Genomic DNA, 19,476 nt, shown 5'->3' with positions numbered 1-19,476 from the left:
AAAAAAAACTGGAAAATTTTCTAACATTCCTCCTGGTTATGTTCTCATGTATTTTAAACATCAGAGGCAGCATCTGTTTGCTTTTGTGATTGAGCATGCAAATTTGAAAGGGTCAGGGCTCTGGCTCTTATATTTTATGCAGGTTATTTGGCTTGTCATGAGCCCGTAATGTCAAATAATAACCACAAGGATTTACAAAGCCCAGTTTGAGAAAGGTCACCAATGTGTGTAAGTTGACTTTGCGAGTGGGTCCTGTAGACCTGACATGAGGATAATTAAATCTTAAACCTTCACTAAAGTTTGAAAAAGCCTGGTTGGATTTGAAATTTAAACACTCTGAGACAATCAGCCTCTTTTCCCCATCATGCCTTAAACATATTTCCCAGTTCAGCTATTGAGTACTGCCTTTAAAAGTAGTATTTTTTTTAAAGGATTAAAAGTTTAATCTTGCCAGTATTTAAAACATGTATAAAAATCCCAAAATGCAAAGCATTCTAGGGGCAAAGAGAGCAGGCTACATGTGATACCCCGACCTCCAGTACAAAAAAGGAAAAAAAAGAAAAGAAAAGAAAAGAAAAGAAATAAAAGAAAGAAGGGAAGAAAGAAAAAAGAAAAAAAAAAAGAAGTAGAGTATTTAGCAAATATTTGAGAAAGTTATATTCCCAGAAAGAGCCATATAATTCAATGCAATCCAGAATGCTCTGCTTGAAGCCAATGTCCTGGACCAGGTAGTACAGACTTCCAGGATTTGTAGATGGAAGAGCATGGGGTGTTCACTCCAGGGTAATGGCTGGAGAGTGAAGGAACCTGAGGTGGGTGAATGCTGTAGGTGAAAAATGTGTAGAAGATGAACTGTCATTGTCTGAGGAATCTGCATCTGAGTGCTTGATTACTCCACATAAAAATAATTTCATCCTGAGACTCAGTATTTTACTGGGCTGCCCACCCATACGTATACAGTTCTACAAGCTCTCTTACAACAGAGCCACTTGAATATTCCAATCCCAGACAATTAGAAGGAAACTGTGAAGCTGAGTGTTAAGTAACTCTGGCATTTTATGTTGAGAAATGACCGATTGTAAACTTTGGAGCTAAGCCATCTGAAGTCAGAACCCCAACTCCATCCTAGCAGCTGTGTGAGTGGGTAAGTCATTTAACCTCTCCGAGCCTTAGTTCCCTCTTCTAAAATGGGGTAATAATTAGGACCTCATCACTATACTCTAGAAGTAAATGAGATGTATGGAAAGCATGTAGCAGAAGACCTGCCAGAAGACAAGCCCTCAATAAGTATTTTCCCCTTCAGTTTCTTTCCTCTGCCCCATCAGTTTTCTTCTCTGCCTCAGGCCTTAGCCTATGCAACATTTTCTCAGAGCTGTGCACTCAGTTTGTTGTCACACCACCCCTTCCATCGAGCTGGCTGAAATGGCTTTAAGTATCATTTAACCCAGTGGTCGGCAAACTCATTAGTCAACAGAGCCAAATATCAACAGTACAATGAACAAAATTTCTTTTGAGAGCCAAATTTTTTAAACTGAAACTTCTTCTAACGCCACTTCTTCAAAATAGTCTCTCCTAGGCCATGGTATTTTGTGGAAGAGCCACACTCAAGGGGCCAAAGAACCGCATGTGGCTTGCAAGCTGCAGTTTGCCGATCACGGAAGCCTATAACACTTTAGAGGCAACTTTGCAGGATTAAAACTCATTGTGATGTAAAGGAATGAATCACTAATGATGGGATTTCTGATTCCTGGCTTCCCAGTATAGCAGTCAGTTTTGTCTTGTGCCATTCCCATCATGGTGTCACAAGTTATAGTTGTATAAACATTTCCCTCCTTTTCTTTCTTGAAGTAGGTCTTTATCTACTTGTTAAGCCTAACTGGTTATGCAGTGGAGGGCTTGCCAGAACTGCTTTAATCAGAAGTAGGAATAAGTTGCAGTTACCATGCCAGTGGCCAGGAGCTTGTACACAGCTTCATTAGTAAATCTACTGTGCTGGGCCCTTCCAGAGACAGTGCTTCTTGATTTGGTCCCTGGATAAATTTGTGAGTGCTAATTTAGTTGTTGCTGGAGAGTATCCAAACCTACAGCAGGACCGTTTCTCCCTGGATTGTTAAGCTTTAGACAGGTAGGGGCTTGGGTTCTGGCAAATTTGCAGGCCTGGAGGGGAGCTGGACATGCAGCCACGTACAGGGAAAAGGAATTGTTGGGGAGTATGTGGTAGAAGAAGTGTAGGAGGTCAGTGCCTTGAGGGATTGGTATTATGAAATTCAAGTCCAAATTTAGACAGAGACTTATTGAGTTCCTACTATGTGCCAGACACTGTTCTAGGATTTGAGGATGTGTCAGAAAATAAAAGAAATAAAATATGTCTGCCCACAGTGGGTCTTATATTCTAATGGGGGGTGGAGAAGCACAACAAAGAATAATCAAAATCAATACATTAAATAGATATATAGAAAGACGGATGGACAGACAAATAGATATAGGTAATATGTTGGAAGATGATTGTGTTCTAGAAAAAATAAATAAATCATGGAAAGGTAGATTGGAAGTGTGGATGAGGGATGGAACACACTTTTGTATCAGATGGTTAGAGAAAACTACCTAAGGGTGAATTTACTGATCATGAGTTGGGGCAGAGAGGGCCAAGGTAGAGGGAACAAATTTGACAAAGGCTCTTAGGGAAAAGCTTTCCTGACACTGTAGGAATAATCAGGAGCCCACTCTACCTGAAGCAGAGTATTCAAGAGAGAAGGAAATAGGAGATAAGTCAGGAAGTGGATTGGAGAACATACCTCATGAGCCTTAATGGTCATTGTGAGGACTTTGGCTTTTTATCTGAGAGAAATGGATCAATGGAAGGCTTTAAGTGAGAATGTCACTTATAATATATTTTCAAAGGATCCTTTAGACTGCTGTGTATGAAATGGACTATAGGGGGTGAGGGTGGAAATAGGACAAAATAGGAGGCTCCAGTAGGAAAAAGGAGAGAGGTGAGGGCAGGTTGGTCCACCTGCCACAGGTGACAAATAGTAGAAGATAACAAGAATGGCCACATTCTGAGTTTTCCTGGAAGACAGAGCCAGCAGGGTTTGCTGTTGGATTGGATGCGGTGTTTGAGAAGAGAGGGGCAAGTGATGACTGACATTTGTTCTAAGCAACAGGAAGAAAAGCATTGCCCTTGACCAAGAAAGGAAGACTGGGGGAGGGGACAATTTAGTGTGTGTGTGTGTGTGTGTGTGTGTGTGTGTGTGTGTGTGGTGGGGGGGAGGGCAAGAGCCAGAGCTTGGTTGAGTCATTAGTTAAATCTGAGATGCACAAATTTGGCTTTGACATCCAAGGGGAGACATCAAGGAGGTGGTTGAGTTTGAGGTTGAGTTCAGGGGAGGACATTGGGCTAGAAATATGACTTTGAGAGCATCAGCATACAGATGTCAATGAAAGCCAGGACACTTTCCAGAATCACTTATTTTTTAGTAATATTTTCCTGCCTTTGACAGTTCTCATATCCCCCCTAGAGTAGATTTGGGCATAATCTCTAGCCATAGCTAACTTCTGCTTTTTCCTCCTATCTGAGGCTCAGACCTGGTTGGATTCAGGTGTATTCAGAGTGGAGGGCCTATTCTGCAAGATGATCCACTGGGATGTTAGGAAGAACATGTTAGAACTTCTATTTATCTTTGATCTTGTCTTAAATTGGTGTGTGTGTTTTAGAATATACTTACTATATGGTTATAACTTATAAAATATGTTTAGATTTACTGAGAATGTGTGTCTAAAAACTTTGACCTAAGAAGGTGGGAAATTTAAAACATTTACAGACCATTGCCTGGATGAAGGAGAAAGGAAACATTTGTTGATTCAGAACCTCTAATGGGGACAGACAGGAATCAGGGAGCATTATTTCTTTGTCCTTGTTGGAGTGAAATGTACACCCAGCTTGCCTGTTGTAGATGATATCCTTTTTATTTTTAAAATTTATTTTATTGATTTATTTTTACAGATAGGAAGAGAGAGGGAAAGAAAGCTAGAAACATCGATGAGAGAGATACATCGACCAGCTGCCTCCTGCATACCCCCTACTGGGGATATGCCTGCAACCAAGGTACATACCCTTGACCAGAATCGAACCTGGGACCCTTCAGTCTATAGGCCGATGCTCTATCCACTGAGCCAAACCAGTTTTGGCTCCTTTTTCAGAAGAGGACATTCAGATTCCACTAACACCTGTTGAAGCAACCTACTAAGGCTAGACAGAACAGTGGGCATTTTCCCTGAGGATCGATGGGCATTTATCCTCAGAGCAAAACCAGGAGTTCAAACCATGGACTCACTCTCCATGAAGGAAAAGGGAAGGAGGCCAGTTTATGGTGTGCACATGATTGGAGCCTTCTCAGGACTCTTGCTGGCCTACCCAATAGGTTTTACACACACTAGGAAAGGGGACCTTGTAGGCGCTCATCTTTTTGTTTTGTTTTTTCATTTTTTCAAACCCTTGTGTCGAGGGCTGACTTTCAATAGATCGCAGCGAGGGAGCTGCTCTGCTACATATGAAACCCCGATCCAGAAACAGGTCGTCTATAGGCTCTTATCTTAAGACTACTGTTTTCTAGACCACGATATCTCCATGGAATTCCTGCTATGAAACAATTCAACTTAGAGTTGAAAATACTTATTGAAGGCTTATCTTCTAGCAATTTCAAGTCTCCACTTGAAATGACAAAAATAAATGGGTGATGCCAAATGGTGGGCAGTGGCTCTCTTGGGTAGGAAAAAGACTGTTTTTAAAAATATTTTTCTCACTCTTTTAGACTTTTGTAGGAGAGCTTCAATTTCACCCATTGTCCATGGTCCTCCGGCACTTTGTCAGCTCTTTAGTGGGAAGGTGGGTGGATAGGTGAATACCTGAGGGGTGGATAGAGTGTGCAGGTAGGTATTGTATATTCCTCTCCTCCCCTTGGTGATTATTAGGTTGTTATTGTTAAGAGTGAGCCGGACCTTTCTGCCACCAAAAAGAATCAATCATTCCCAGCAGAATAAATGTCATCTGCAGTCCTATGTGAGACTCCCACCAGCTCTGCCCTTTAAGTTACTTTTCTGTAACACTTCTCTTAAAGGGGCACCATCTAGTACAGTAGCCTCAAGCCACCTGTGACTATTTATATTTCAATTAATTAAAATGAAGTACGATTTAAATTTCAGTTTTCCAGTCTCACTAGTCACATTTCAAGTGCCTATGGCCACATGCAGCTAGTGGCTAATGCAATGGACAGTACAGAATCAGAGCATTTCTGTTGTCTCAGACATTCCTATTTGACAGAGCCTCCTCAAATCCTTGGGGTACTAGGATCCCCTTACTTGGGCCTGTGTTTGCAGATGGGAAAACGGGGACATTCCTTTTCAATGGACCTGGTATTTGCCACACACCCAGGGCCAACTGATGGCCAGCAGAGGAGTGGAATTGACAGATTTAGAGGGCACATGGTGGCATGGAACATGTTGTATCACCAAAAATGGATAAAATAAGCCTAAGTGGAAGTGAGAGGACTACTAAACTCAGGGATATATTAGATTTAAAAAGAAATGGAAGCAGAATTGAGGCTCAGGAAAATACAGTCAATGGGACTTACTTTTAGGTTAAAATCTTGGACTTCAACATTTGAACACTTGAAGGGACCTCTTATTTCCCATATTTTGGAGAAGAAGAAATTCTGTTTTTGAAATGTCGAGCAATTTGTGCAAGGCAGGGGAAGTGGTTAGGTTGAGAGTAGGGACTAGGGCTCCTGACTTTGAACTCTTTGCTTTGGGTGTTGGACCATCCTGCCTCTCAAAGGAAAGGGAATATTATGGCCTGATTGGCCCAAGGCAAATAGACTAATTGGGAGTCTTTCATCTCACTAAGCTTTGGGGCACACTAGTTGTAGAAATGGAAGGGGAAGGGGAGATATTATTTTTGAATCTTTACCCCATTCCAGGCCCTGTGCCCAATCTTTAAAATATATTGTCATGTGGGAAGCAGATATTTTCTCATTTTAACATGAGAAAAGTGAGTTCAGAGAAATTTACAATCTTGCCCAATGTCTCAAAGCTAGTAAGCAGATGGCATACAAATTTAGGTTTAAAATAGTCTCTGCTGCAATGATTCAACTCTGGTGTTGTATCAGGAAAGCAGCTATAGACAATCCATACGTAACAAAAACAGGGGTGTTTGGGTTCTAACTCATTTACTATTGTCCAGGGTAGGATAGGATTTGGCCTAGTGAAGTCTATGAGTTGCTGACCCCTGAGAGTGGTGATTCTGATATGCCCTCTTTTCTAATGAGAATCCATCATTCAAGGAAAAGAAGGCTGGTGTCTCTTGGACTAAAAGTCTACCATTTCAGGGACTCAGGAATTATTACCCTCAAGAGGAAATCTCCCTCAGATCTTAGTTATGGTACTTCCTGTCTTCAGCTAACATGGGATTTGGTTCCCTATTGAAATGCAAATTTCCAGAACTAGTGATCCTTTTAAGCTAACAAACAGCATTTACATTCCAGAATAAATAGAATAAATGTATTCAGGATCCCTTTAGATGGGAATAGGAAAAGAAGACACTGGAACAGGAGTGTTGAGGCTGTAACTCATTACACTATTGACTAGGGTAGGGACAGCTGGTCCTTACCTTGCTCTCTACCTTCAGGGTCCACTTACCTGTGCCCATACTTAAAATATTCATTTTACTGAAGGGTATTCAGGTATGTGAAAGAGGATGCTTATCAACTGTTCTAATCACAAGATTAGGGACAGATGACCTGGATGTGGAACTTTCTGTGCCAAAACTCCAGTAGTTCTGGGCAAAGCAGGGTAGGAGAGTAAGGGAGAAAGTCAGTGAGCATCTCAGATAATCAATTCCCACAATAATGATTTGGTGACAACACAACATAGCTCCACTGAACTCAGAGACAGTTAGAGGGTCTCAGAAGAATATCTGTTTTATTTTACTCCAACTTGAGCTAGGAGGTGCTGTGACAGGTCACACGCATAAAGCACTGCCTTTTATGCAAGTTCAGGAATGCTTCTCAGGGCCATCTTCCATGGTACTCTACACAATTAGGTTCTCGATTGGCACTTGCTGATGGTGACTGTGGTTTGAATGGTGGTACTAATGACAAAAATGGTTATAAGTAACAATGAACATTTATTGGTGCTTAATGTATGCCAGGTAAATTGGGTATTTTACACTCATTATCCTATTGAATGCTCTCATAGACTTTAACAAACCAAGTACTAGTATTTTCTCAATTTTACAGATAATTAAAGTGTGGTTTAGAGAGTTGTGTTGATTTGTCCAAAGTCATGTGGCTAATAGACTGGAATTCAAACCCTCCACTAGTAGACCCTTAATTATTCTTGAGTCTATGGCTGTGGTCAGCAAACTGCGGCTTGTGAGCCACATGCAGCTCTTTGGCCCCTTGAGTGTGGCTCTTCCACAAAATACCACGGTCTGGTGAGTCTATTTTGAAGAAGTGGCATTAGAAGGAGTTTAAGTTAAACCATTTGGCTCTCAAAAGAAATTTCAATTGTACTGTTGATATTTGGCTCTGTTGACAATGAGTTTGCCCACCACTGGTCTATAGCATCAAGCCTTTCCTGATATTTTCTCCTAGGAACACTGACCTGGACCCCTTTCCCTGTATGGTGGGACAATTATGTTTTTTATAGGGAATTTTACTTTACTAAACCTGTTTCCTTATGTACTTAGAAAAGGGGGGGAGGTTGGCTGTCCATTTCTTTATGCATTTCCACCCCCTCCTTAAAAAATATATTTTATTGATTTTTTTCTTTTTTTCCAGAGAGGAAGTGAAAAGGATAGAGAGCTAGAAACATAGACCAGCTGCCTCCTGCATACACCCCACAGGGGATGTGCCTGCAACCAAGGTACATACCCTTGACCATAATTGAACCTGGGACCCTTCAGTCTGCAGGCTGACACTCTATCCACCGAGCCAAACAGATTTCAGCCTTTTTATTTTTTATTTTTATTATTATTATTTTTATGCCAAAGGCATACTTGTCTCATTCTGTAGGGCAATTCTCTACCACTAAAGCAAGTTTGGAGTAGTTCAGTGGTTCCCAATGTGTGTCACTGGTCCAATAGCCTTAGCTAGGAACTAATAGAAATCCAAATTTCTTGAGTCCTATTTTAGACCTACTGAATCAGACACTCAGGGGTGGGGCCCAACAATTTTCTGAACAGAATGGTTTGAGAAGCATTGGTCTAAGGAAAACAAATGTGGGGTCTCAAATCAGCATGACCAAGCCAAAGTTTGCTTCTGCTACATGGGTGGTGCTCTCATAGACCCCACCCCATGAACTTTCTGAGTCTCTGTTTCCTTTTCTCTAATATGGGACGTCATAATCTGACAGTTCTATCTAGGGTGAGGACAAATTGGAGTCTGGTGGAAAAATGCATTTTAAACATTACAGCATCATTGCTGTCCATATTATCTCCCCATGAGTAGAAACTTGTTTTTGGCCACAAAAGGGTATAGCAATATGTATATAGCAGTTAACTAGTTTTATCTTATTTTATTTGTTATTATTTTAAAATATGTTTTTATTAATTTCAAAGAGGAAGGGACAGTGAGAGTGAGATAGAAACATCAATGATGAGAGAAAAATCATTGATTGGCTGCATCCTGCATACCCAACACTGGGGACCAAGCCTGAAATCTGGGTATATGCCCTGACCAGGAATCAAACCATGACCTCCTGTTTCACAGGTTGCCACTGAACAACACTGGCTGAGCATGGGTCACTATTTTTAGAGGACTTGTAAGGGATTTGAATTAGTTCTTGCATCAGTTCCGTGAGATGGAATCATGAGGAAGCTGAGGCTTAATGTGTTAATGACTTGCCAGAGTTGCCATGCAAGTTTTTAGCAAAGCTAAGGCTTAATTCAGTCTCCTTACTCAATCTCCAGTGCTTCCCATCACTGGATAAAATCAGAGACAAAGGACAGGCAGCCCGTGGCATTAAACGGCCAGCCATTCTCCACCTTGGCTGCACATTGCAATCTCCTGGGGAGATTTTAAAAGTCCCCAGACCAATTATTATGAGTCTTTGGGCATGAGATCCCAGCATCAATATATTTTAAAGCTTCTCATGAGGTTGGATTGTAGTGAAGATTAAACATGGCTTTAAACTCCCTGAAAGTTCTAGGAGGCAGTGCTGCTTTACTCCAGCTGCACATTAGAATCACCTCAGGAACCCTAAAAAAATACCTGTGCCTGGGCCCACCCCAGATCACAGAGCAGGGATCTCTAGGGTTGGTGGTTACTATTACTTTTTAATTCATGATGACTCCACTACGTAGCCAGGGTTGTAAACCACAGCATTACACATCTCTTTGGGCAGGCTTGCCATCCATCACATGGATCTCACCCCTCTCTTTTCCCAGCCTCATCCCTGGGCAGAGAAGCCCTTGCTAAAAATGTGGAACCATGCTGCACAGTTCAATGCTTGTCAGTTTTGTATTCTTTTCATTATCCATAACTAGAGCAGCTGGTGATGGAGGATTATCCTGGGAACCACACCCAACTTCCTACCTCTGAGCATATTGGAGTCTCTCAATCAACGTGCCATGTATACCAGTCAGCATTTACCTCTAGCTACTACATTTAAGATTCTCTTGCATGACGAAGTTTCTTTAATAGATAGTCAAGGCCAGCGGAAGAGATGCGGACTTTAGTAAAATTCCTTTGGATGAGTCCACTGATTGACAACACATGCTCATTAATATAATGAGAAGCATCTGCCGTCCTCCTGCACATGAGGCACGGCCAATCTTAAAAGCCAGGATAGCATAGCCTTCAGGATGGTGGAAGTTGCCACTCTCTTGTGGCTGCTTTGACCTGAGGCCTCTTGAGGACCTTGAAAAACAAATCTTTCACAATGGGGGGACCAGTCAGTTCTGCCTCTCCTGAAGTCTACACTTCACGAAAGGATGGTACAGAGTTAGGGTCCGGTTGGCCATCCTACCTACTGCATCCCGGCTAATAACAATATCAGGCAAGTCTGGTCCCCTTGGACTTTCTGGAGTTGCTGGTTACAGATACAGGATCTCAGAATCTTTTGGGAGGGAGTCAGGGCGTGGAATTTGAATCCTTAGCCAGCAGCCCTGGGCTTTCCTGGCTTTCTGAAGGTGTACGAATAACAGGGCCATGTTTTAGAAAGCCTGGACACACCTGTTCTCAGGAGTAAACAAATGAAACCCTTAGACTGGAGAGCATTGAATTGAGTGCACAGGGCCCAGTAAGTCAGGAGATGAGGGAATTGTGGCAGTGTCTGGGGACATGGTATGGGAAGGCCTGTGTGTGTTTGTGCGTGCTTCCTCACTTTCTGAAGGTGCATGAACAACCTGGGCATGTTTTAGAAAGCCTGGATCCACCAGTTCTCAGGAGTAAACAAATGAGACCCTTGGACTAGAGAGCACTGCGTTTAGCGTGCAGGGCCCAGTGGCAGTGTCTGGGGAGCATGATATGGGGAGTCGTGTGCCTCCGGGGCAGCTGTCCTCTTATCTGCTTAGATATTCATAGCCAATTGCTTCCATTGTCCCTCACTTTATTAGCTTTAGCCCAGTAGTTCAGCTTTTACTAAGGGCACCTGGGTTTATGGCAGCAATATTTCTCACAGTGTCACAGATAAAATATCAAGTTAATAACAGACTCCCTGCTAATGTAAATCGCACGAGGAAGGCAATCAAGTGCGAGGGGAGGCCTACCCAAGGATGCTAAGTCTTAGGATTTTGAGAAAGTAATTGGTGGGACTGGAAACACTTTACGCTTGCTAAGAAGATGGGATACATGATTTGTGTTAAGTGGTAACAGCTGCAGAAAAAAAATCTTCCTACACCTGCCTCTTTCTAAGGGCTAGCGGCTCCCAGGGGCTCAGGCGAAGGCCATAGGCTTAACCATTGGATTAGAGAGAGACTGCTCTGTCCCACTCCTCCCCTCTCTTTTATTGCCACTTCTCTGCCTCAGTGGATGCGGAAACCAGCTGGTTTCCCCCACGTGTCATAAAGAGGAACCCATTACGGGATGATGGGGGACCTGGGAGGTCTCTTGGCAATCTCAGAGATTTCCTTTCCTCAGTTACATTGAGGTACCTGCTGGGCAAACCTACTGCTGCCACTTGTTGCTGAGAATTTTAACAAGGGGGAGGGTGTGTTGGCACAGTATTTTTTATGAGAAGGCTGTGACTCCATCCTTCTGAAATTCAGAAGCATATGAGTGATGCTCAGGAGAGGAGAGGCCGTTGGTGCTGCAGACGTCCACTGAGGTCTGAAGCAGGGGCAGTGGGCGAAGGGGACATCGTCTAACACATGATTGTCCCAGTGCCCAAAAGGCCCCAGGGCCACTAGGTGCTCCCCAGCTGCAGCCTGGACCTCTGTTTTTGCCAGTCTGGTCACCAGAATCAGATAACTAACCATTTGCCCAACACTGTAATTGAATGAATTCTAATATTCTTTTTATCGACTCCCAGAAAATGGATCCCATCTTCACCACCCCCCTCCACCTCATCCCAGGCCTACCTCAAGCACTCCTATGATAACTTGCTCTTTCCATTGGGGGAAAATTTGGAGGGAAATGTCAGCCTCAGAGGTCAGCTCATTCACTGCTTGCAACCTTTGCAATGGTCCTGCGAAGCATGTCGGGCAGGTGTCAGGACCCATTTCCTAGGTCCGTGGTCAGCTAACTATGGTTTGCGAGCCCCATGCAGCTCTTTGGCCCCTAGAGTGTGGCTCTTCCACAAAATACCATGGCCTGGGTGAATCTATTTTGAAGATGTGGCATTAGAAGAAGTTTAAGTTTAAAAAAAATTTGGCTCTCAAAAGAAATTTCAATCGTTGTACTATTGATATTTGGCTCTGTTGACTAATGAGTTTGCCAACCACTGTCCTAGGTGAGCAAACAAGCTCAGGCAGCTTTAGTGGCTTCCCAAAAATTCACAGTACAGCTGGGATGATTTTCAAATTTGTGGTCCACTCAACACTGCCTGACCTGGGAGAGCCTGTGCTGCTACTGTACCATCTATATATGCTCAGAAAACTCTGCCTGGACCACCCCACCCGCCACGAGACAGGTTGTTGGGGCAGGTAGCCCTGAGACTTCATGCTTGCCACCAAGTGGGTAGGGGACAGAGTGGGAGGGAGTTTGAGGTGTTGGTAAGGGCTTTTCCACAAAATGTGAGGAGAGAAGCAGTCCCATTTTTATGTGCAGGGCTGAATAAAGGACTTTGCTGACAGCTGAGGTGATGGATGGTGTGGGAGAGTACATGGGGCGTGAGCAGTAATGTGATACAGGGTGCACCCTGTGGGCTATTACAATTTGAATGTGTTATCAATGGAAGGAAGTTGAGGAATAGAAAGCTGTTTTATTAAGCCCCCTGAAGTTATGCTCACAGCATTCTGAAAAGGTTTAAGAATTGTCGTGAATTACAAGCTGGCTGACAAATGCTGATGCCTGGAGAATCCCTGATTGCTGCTTCTGAGGCAGGCAATGTTCTATGGAGACGATTTAAAACAACAACAGTCTTATGTATTTTAAAACATCAAAGTAAGGAGAAAAAGAGCTCCAGGAGCAGGGTGAATTTACCTGCCTGTGAGCAAAGTTAATCCTACCTATGACTTTTATCTGTTTTCCTCCCTTTGATATTGTACATTTCTCTGGGCTCACTGCCTGGGGCTGTGCCCTGTGGGTTATCCCAGGGAAGTTTCACCAAGTAACTCCCTGGATGAGAATAGAACTCCAAACAGATCAGAGGATGTATAACTATGGTAGTAGTTTCTCAGCTATTGTGTGATGTCTGCCCCTGCCTGCCCCACCCCCAATGTCTATTTTAAGATAATAAAAGGTAAGGTGGGTAGGAGCTACTCATTTTGTCTTTAGGTCTCCAGCAGGGTCTGCTGATTGTGTCAGATGGTGACACTGTTTCTGTGTTTCCTCCACCCCCAAACTGGAGCTGCTGAGGACTCAGTTCCTGCGGTCTATGTGACAGCATGCAGCTTGACATCAAGAGCCCTTGGTTATATTTGAGACCTGTTACATGATGGCTATGGATTTAGTCTATCAGAAGCCCATTGTTTCCTTACTGTTAAATGAGGTAAAAATGTCAGACTTTCCCAGTTTAGAGTTTGGGTGGTAAGAAGCGAGAGAATGGAGATAGCAAAGGGTGGTGAAGTGGTTTTCATATATTTGTTATCTCAGAATTTCATGGTGTAGGTGTTATCTGTACTTTATTTTAAAAAATATTGTTATAGATTGTTAGAGAGGAAGGGAGAGGAAGAGATAGAAACATCAGTGATAAGAGACAAACATTGATTGGTTGCCTCCTGCATGCCCCACACTGGTGATCAAGCCTGCAACCCAAGCATGTTTCTTGACCAGGAACCGAACAGTGAGTGACCTTCTGGTTCATAGGTTGATGCTCAACCACTGAGCCATGCCTGCCAGGCTATCTGTATGTTAGAGGTAAAAACTGAGGTTCTGAAAGTTAAGCAAATTGCTGTGGGAAAAACACATAGGAAATGCTTGGGACCTACTTGTTTTCCATCACAAAATCCTGTTTTCCATCATATCAGGTCCTCTGTGTTTATACTGGTACAGAGCTACTCAGCATCAGTGTTACTTGGAAATGCCACTTTGGCCCAACTTAGACCCAGGGTTCAGAGACTACAGTTTCACAAGATCCCCAGGTGATTTCTGAGCACAATTAAAGTTGAGAAGCATCATGGAAGCAACACAATTGAAGGGCTGGTGTGCTCCATTTATGGCAAAGGAAGTGTTTATGACCAACTACAGAGAGAGGCGGGCCAGTATGGCCTGGGATCTGGAAATCTGCATTATCTGTTCTTAGCGAAAGGAGCTTCCTGCCTTGCATCACAGAGTGGTCAGGAGAGCCCTGAGGGTGAGTGAGAACAGGGCCTTGGGTGAGGAATGACATGGCACACACTATCTGGTCCTTTGGACAGTGCCCTGTCACGGACAGAACATGGAACTTGGAGGCACACAACCCCTGCTTGAATCTGAATCTTCCATGTATTGTCCTGGTTGACATTGCACAAGCCTACACCTCAATTTCTTCTTTAATCCGAGTGGTGGTAGTACCCCCTTCATGGAGTGGTGTTGAGGATTCATCAAGATGTGGAACTGACTAGCACAGAACTGACTCACCATGTGATCTACCGTGTTTCCCTGAAAATAAGACATCCTCCGAAAATAAGACCCACTTACAGGTTTCCTTCTGAGTGAATATAAGGCATCTTCCCAAAATTAAGCCTCCCCCCGCCCCTGAGGCTAAACATGAGAGATTTGGTCCACTGATTCTGAAAGAAATGGAGTCACAAGAAATTCACCAGGAAATTCAGAAATTGGATTGGTATGATGATGTTCCAGACGATGATGACATGATTGTCATTGAATAAATGAGTAAATTCTTGATTCTGTAGGATTCACAGTTTGTCTGGTTTGTGTTGACAACTACCGTACTACCATACTGTATACAGGTAATAAATTTCCTTTATTTTCATTTAACAATAAATGTGTACCGTATTTTTCTTCATGGAAAAATAAGACATCCCCTGAAAATAAGACCTAGCACATCTTTGGGAGCAAAAATTAATATAAGACACTGTCTTATTTTCGGGGAAACAGGGTATGAAGCCCTCTGCCCATCCACTATGTGTGGCCTGGGGGTTTGCTCAGAGAATGTGGGAGAAGTCAGTCTTTTCCTCAATTTTCACTCTTGGTGTTTTCTAGGAGTGGGGCTGGATGCCATCCTGTAGGGCAGTGCTTCTCAAAGGGTGGTGCCCAGGCCAAGGGTGTCTGCAACCTATGAATTGCTGTTCCCTACATCTGATCTGTTGAATCTGAAACTCTGAGTGGGACCCACCATTCTGTGCTTCACAAGTCCCTGAGTGACTTGAGAACCACTTTAGGGGCTTGGTGGTTTAGATACCTGAGAAGTGTCCGGTGATGGTTAGACATTTACATGCACTGTTTGACTTGAACGTGTCCTCTATGGCAGACCCCAAGTGCTCCAGTGGGCACAGAGGCTGTGTTACAATTAAATGATCACTTAGAGGCGGTCATTGTGCAGAGGGCACACAGGCAGCCAATTCATTAACCAGAGCAACGTCGTGCAAATTAAAAAATGTTAATGATCAGTTTTGAAGCACTGAGAGCCTATCAGGGACCACATGCCTGGAATGAGCATTTACCATATGGTGCCTTCGGAAGCTAATATTGATTCTCATTATTTTAACGATTACAAACATTGCAGGTGTTTTGCAATAATCTCCATTGTCTAATTAGAACATGCATGAAACGAGCTCATTCCGTCTGCTAACGAATATTGATTTTAACAGCAGAGTCCTGGTATAGGGGAAACATTGGGGCTGTCTAGCCAAGTTGCCAGCCAGTGCCAGCCCCCTTTATCCCTAAATTATTAATTCTGGGGTTTCATGGCTCTGACAGGCAGGCACCATGGGGACCCTAACCTGATTTGGGCCTTCTTCTGCCTTTCATGTCTACTCCCATCAGGGCAGTGAGTTGGAGAATTTGGGATGAGCTTTGGTACTTTTCTTTCTCATCCCTCATTTCTCTCCTTTCCCAAATTTCTTATCTTATTCATTTATAGTAACTAATCTAAATGTTTTAAGGGAAAGCTGGAATTGCACATTACTCGAGTTTTCAGTCACATACTAACTAGTTATAAGAGTCTAAGCATCACATTACCTCGTATTTCTCCAGCAAGACTGGAAGCTCCTTGAAGACAAAGCTTATGTCCAGGCCTTATTTTGCATTCCCCCTCAAGACCAAGCAAGTGCATTATAAACACTCATCAAAGGAGGACTATTGTTATTAGTGTTATTCCTAGTCATTGTTGAATGAATGAACAAAACAACTCTTAGGATGAGACTGTGCTCAGGGGCGATTCTTTTATGCCTGTGTATTATATTTTATTAATTTGATGAAATGGATTGAGTGCTAATTACAGAATCTTGGTTCCTGCAGTCTGGAAACTTGCAGTCTTCTTGGGGAGAGGATGGTAGGCATGTGGTGTGCTAACTGCTGACATGGTTGGAACAGGGCTCTCTGGCAGGCAGGGAAAGAGCCCAGAATGCAGGCAAGAGTGATGGCTGAGCCCAGTGTTGAAGAGAAAACCCTAATTTGAGCAGAAAGATCAGTGTGGGGGTGGATGCTGCGCAAAGGCATGTAGCAGTTGGGGCTCTGGGACAGCAGTGTGGCCAGAGCACAGGGCATATGTGTGGGTAAGGGCCAGGAGTTATGACATTTGGGATCAGAGAAGGAAGCAGAGGCTGGGTTATAGGGTACAATACCCTGCAAAGAAGCTCTGGTTTTAATTCTGCAGGCAAAGGGTTTATAGCGACAGTTAGATTTTCATCTTGTTTTACAATATTTTAGGATTTATATTCCAGAAAAATCATCCAGATAACACTTAGAAGTGAAGCCTGGAGGCGGGAGATCAATAATGGCCTGTTTGGGAAGAGATGAGAGTCTGTGCTGAGGCAGGGAGATGGAAGGGACAGAATGGAGACATATTTAGGGTATGATGGTTTACATTTAATGTGAGAACACTATTTGATTTTCTTTCCTTAGTTGTAAACAAATTAAAATAGAAAAATCTGGGAAATAATGTTATAAACACCTGTGTTCCAATTAGCCAGAATGGACTAATATTTATATTTTGTCATAGTTGCTTCAGATTTATTTTTTTTATTATAAAAATTTAAAAAATACAGATAAAGTTTCTCTGTTTAGTTCCATCCACTAAACCATTGCCAACAGGAAACCTTGTTAAGAATGCATTATATAGTCTGGGCTTTTCTACGTTGTCTCATATTTAAGTGTTCCTAAACATAATGCAGTATTTATGGAAATAGTTACCACGGTTTTTTTGCAAATTGTTTTATGTTGATACATAACTATAGTTTACCCATTTTGTCTGCTGCATAGTATTCTATCATATAATATGCTATATGCTATATTCTATCATATGAATGAGTATATGTTATCTATTCCCTTATTGGTAGACATTTAGGGTTTTTACCTTTATTAGCTTTCACAAACAATTCAGCTATTGGGAACATTTGTCAGACTTCTATGCACATATATGAGGGTCTCTCTAGGATATATAATAGAAGTAGGATTACTGGTTTTAAGAAATTTTTAAATTTAGTACATGTTGTAGCCTATGCAGTGTGATTATACCACTTGAAACTCATCCCAACAGTGGACAGTCTGTTTATCCATGTCCTCTCCAGCACTTGCTTTTGGGCCTTGTAAACTTTTGCTACTCATGATTTTTCTTTGTGTTTCTTTGGTTACCAGAAAGATTGAGTCACTTTTCATGTCTATTGGCCTGAAGGTTTCCTTTTCTGGGGACTACTTGTTTAAACCCTTTGCTCATCTTCTTTTGGAGATGAAACCCTTAAATTGATTTGTTCTTTATATATTCTAAATATCAATTTTCTCTGAATATACATGCATACATGCAAAATGTATATAAGATATAAAATACATATGTATATGCATGTGCGTATGCGTAAAGAATATTTTTTCTTAAATATGTTTTTATTGATTTCAGAGAGAGGAAGGGAGGAGAGGGGAATAAAACTTCAATAATGAGAGATAATCATAGATTCACTGCATCCTGCATGCTCCCTGATGGAGATCTAGCCCACAATCCAGACATGTGCCCTAACTGGGAATCAAACTGTGACTTCCAGATTCATAGGTTGACCCTCAACCATCTAGCCTCACCAGCAAGGAAATAACTCTCTCTTTTTTTTTTCTTTTTTAAAAAATATTGTCTAAAGTTTTACATATGTCTCCTTTTTCCACGATTGACACCCCCACAATCCCGCCCCACCCACGCAAGCAATCCCGCCCCATCCACGCAAGCCATTCCCACCCTGGGCAAGCCCCTACCATCCCAGTGTCTGTGTCCATTGGTTAGGCTTATATGCATACATACAAGTCCTTTGGTTGCTCTCTAACACCACCCCCCACCCCCCCACGACCAGGAGGACAGATCTCACTTTCTGTCAAAAGTATAAAGTTCTAAATCCTTAGGAGTAGAAGGACCTGCCAAGTGGTCTTATCCATTCTGTTTATTGTGTCTGTAGATGAGGAACCTGAGGTGGCACTAGGCCAAGTTATAGTGTGAGGGGAAGGCAGGTAAGGCGTGGGAATGTAGTTGCTGGGCTCCCACGGGGGTCCACTTTTCACTCTGCTGCTCTTCTGGACTAGAGAGAAAAAAAATGGGAGGAAAATAAATTTGCAAAACTCTTTTTATGTGTGTCCTTTCCTCTAGTGGCCTTGAGAGCATGGAGGAGTCTGGGCTGTGAGATTAAGAGAGAGGTTGCATTTCTAAAGACATTTGTACCTGGAAACAGGCAATTTCTATATCTTATGAGATGGGCCCTAGGGGAGGTACAGATTGAAATTCAGAGGGGATAAAATAAACCTGCAACAATCTTGAACTTCTGGTTTCTCATACAAAAAAGCATTTAGAGACTCCCAGAGGCATTCAGTCTATTGTTGCATTCCTTAAAAAGGTCATTTGTAAAACAGACCTTAAAACCTAAAGTCTTTTTACTGCCATTGACCTACACTATTATTTGGAAAGTCTTCCAGCTTCATTTCTGATTGACATTAACTTCTTAGAGACTATTCACACTATAGCTTTAGCTTCTTTTATTTCAACAGATGCCATATAATAGTTATAAACAAAGTCTAGAAAAATCTGAAATGGGAAGCATCATTTGATATAAGAATAATCATTGAACTTAATTATATCTATATTTCCCAAAAGGGAAGCCACTATGTCCCACTGTTCTATTGGTCAAAGTGGCCACAAAGTCCAGAGTAAAGGGCAGGGAACATAGACCCTGCCTCTCAGTGGGAGAAATATTAAAACATGGGTGGTTACCACACTTCCCTTCCCATTTCTTTTCATCCGAAGCCCAGATGGTTTCCCCAGCCTCTCCCACCCTGAACATAATCTGTTGAAACCAAATCACCCACATTGAGAAGTAGGGGAGTTTTATATGCCTCTTTTGGTCCCCCACCCAGCTGGGGGCTGAGAACTCAGTCAAGACATATACAGTCTCGGCAATGGAAGCTAAAGAGAAAATAAACAAATGGGACTACATCAAAATAAAAAGCTTTTTTACAGCAAAAGAAACCATCAACAAAACAACAAGAAAGCCCACGGTGTGGGAGAACATATTTGCAAATAACACCACTGATAAAGGTTTAATCTCTAACATCTACAGACAGCTGATACAACTAAATAAAAGGAAGATGAATGATCCAATTAAGAAATGGGCAAGGGACCTAAATAGAATATTTTCAAAAGAAGACAGAAGGAAGGCCAAAAGGCACATGAAAACATGCTCAAAGTCAC

At 42.4% G+C, this 19,476-nt stretch overlaps 1 protein-coding gene across 15 annotated transcripts in view; it reads left to right on the top strand.

Moving 5' to 3' along the window:
* NRXN3 (neurexin 3) overlaps nt 1–19,476 on the top strand; it is a 1,462,974-nt gene that overhangs the window by 142,784 nt on the left and 1,300,714 nt on the right. The window lies entirely within an intron of this gene.

Source organism: Pipistrellus kuhlii, unplaced genomic scaffold (assembly GCF_014108245.1).
Source record: "Pipistrellus kuhlii isolate mPipKuh1 unplaced genomic scaffold, mPipKuh1.p scaffold_m20_p_1, whole genome shotgun sequence".
Taxonomy (NCBI): domain Eukaryota; kingdom Metazoa; phylum Chordata; class Mammalia; order Chiroptera; family Vespertilionidae; genus Pipistrellus; species Pipistrellus kuhlii.
The sequence above is the reverse complement of the archived record's forward strand: the minus strand, read 5'-3'. Positions and strand labels throughout refer to the sequence as shown.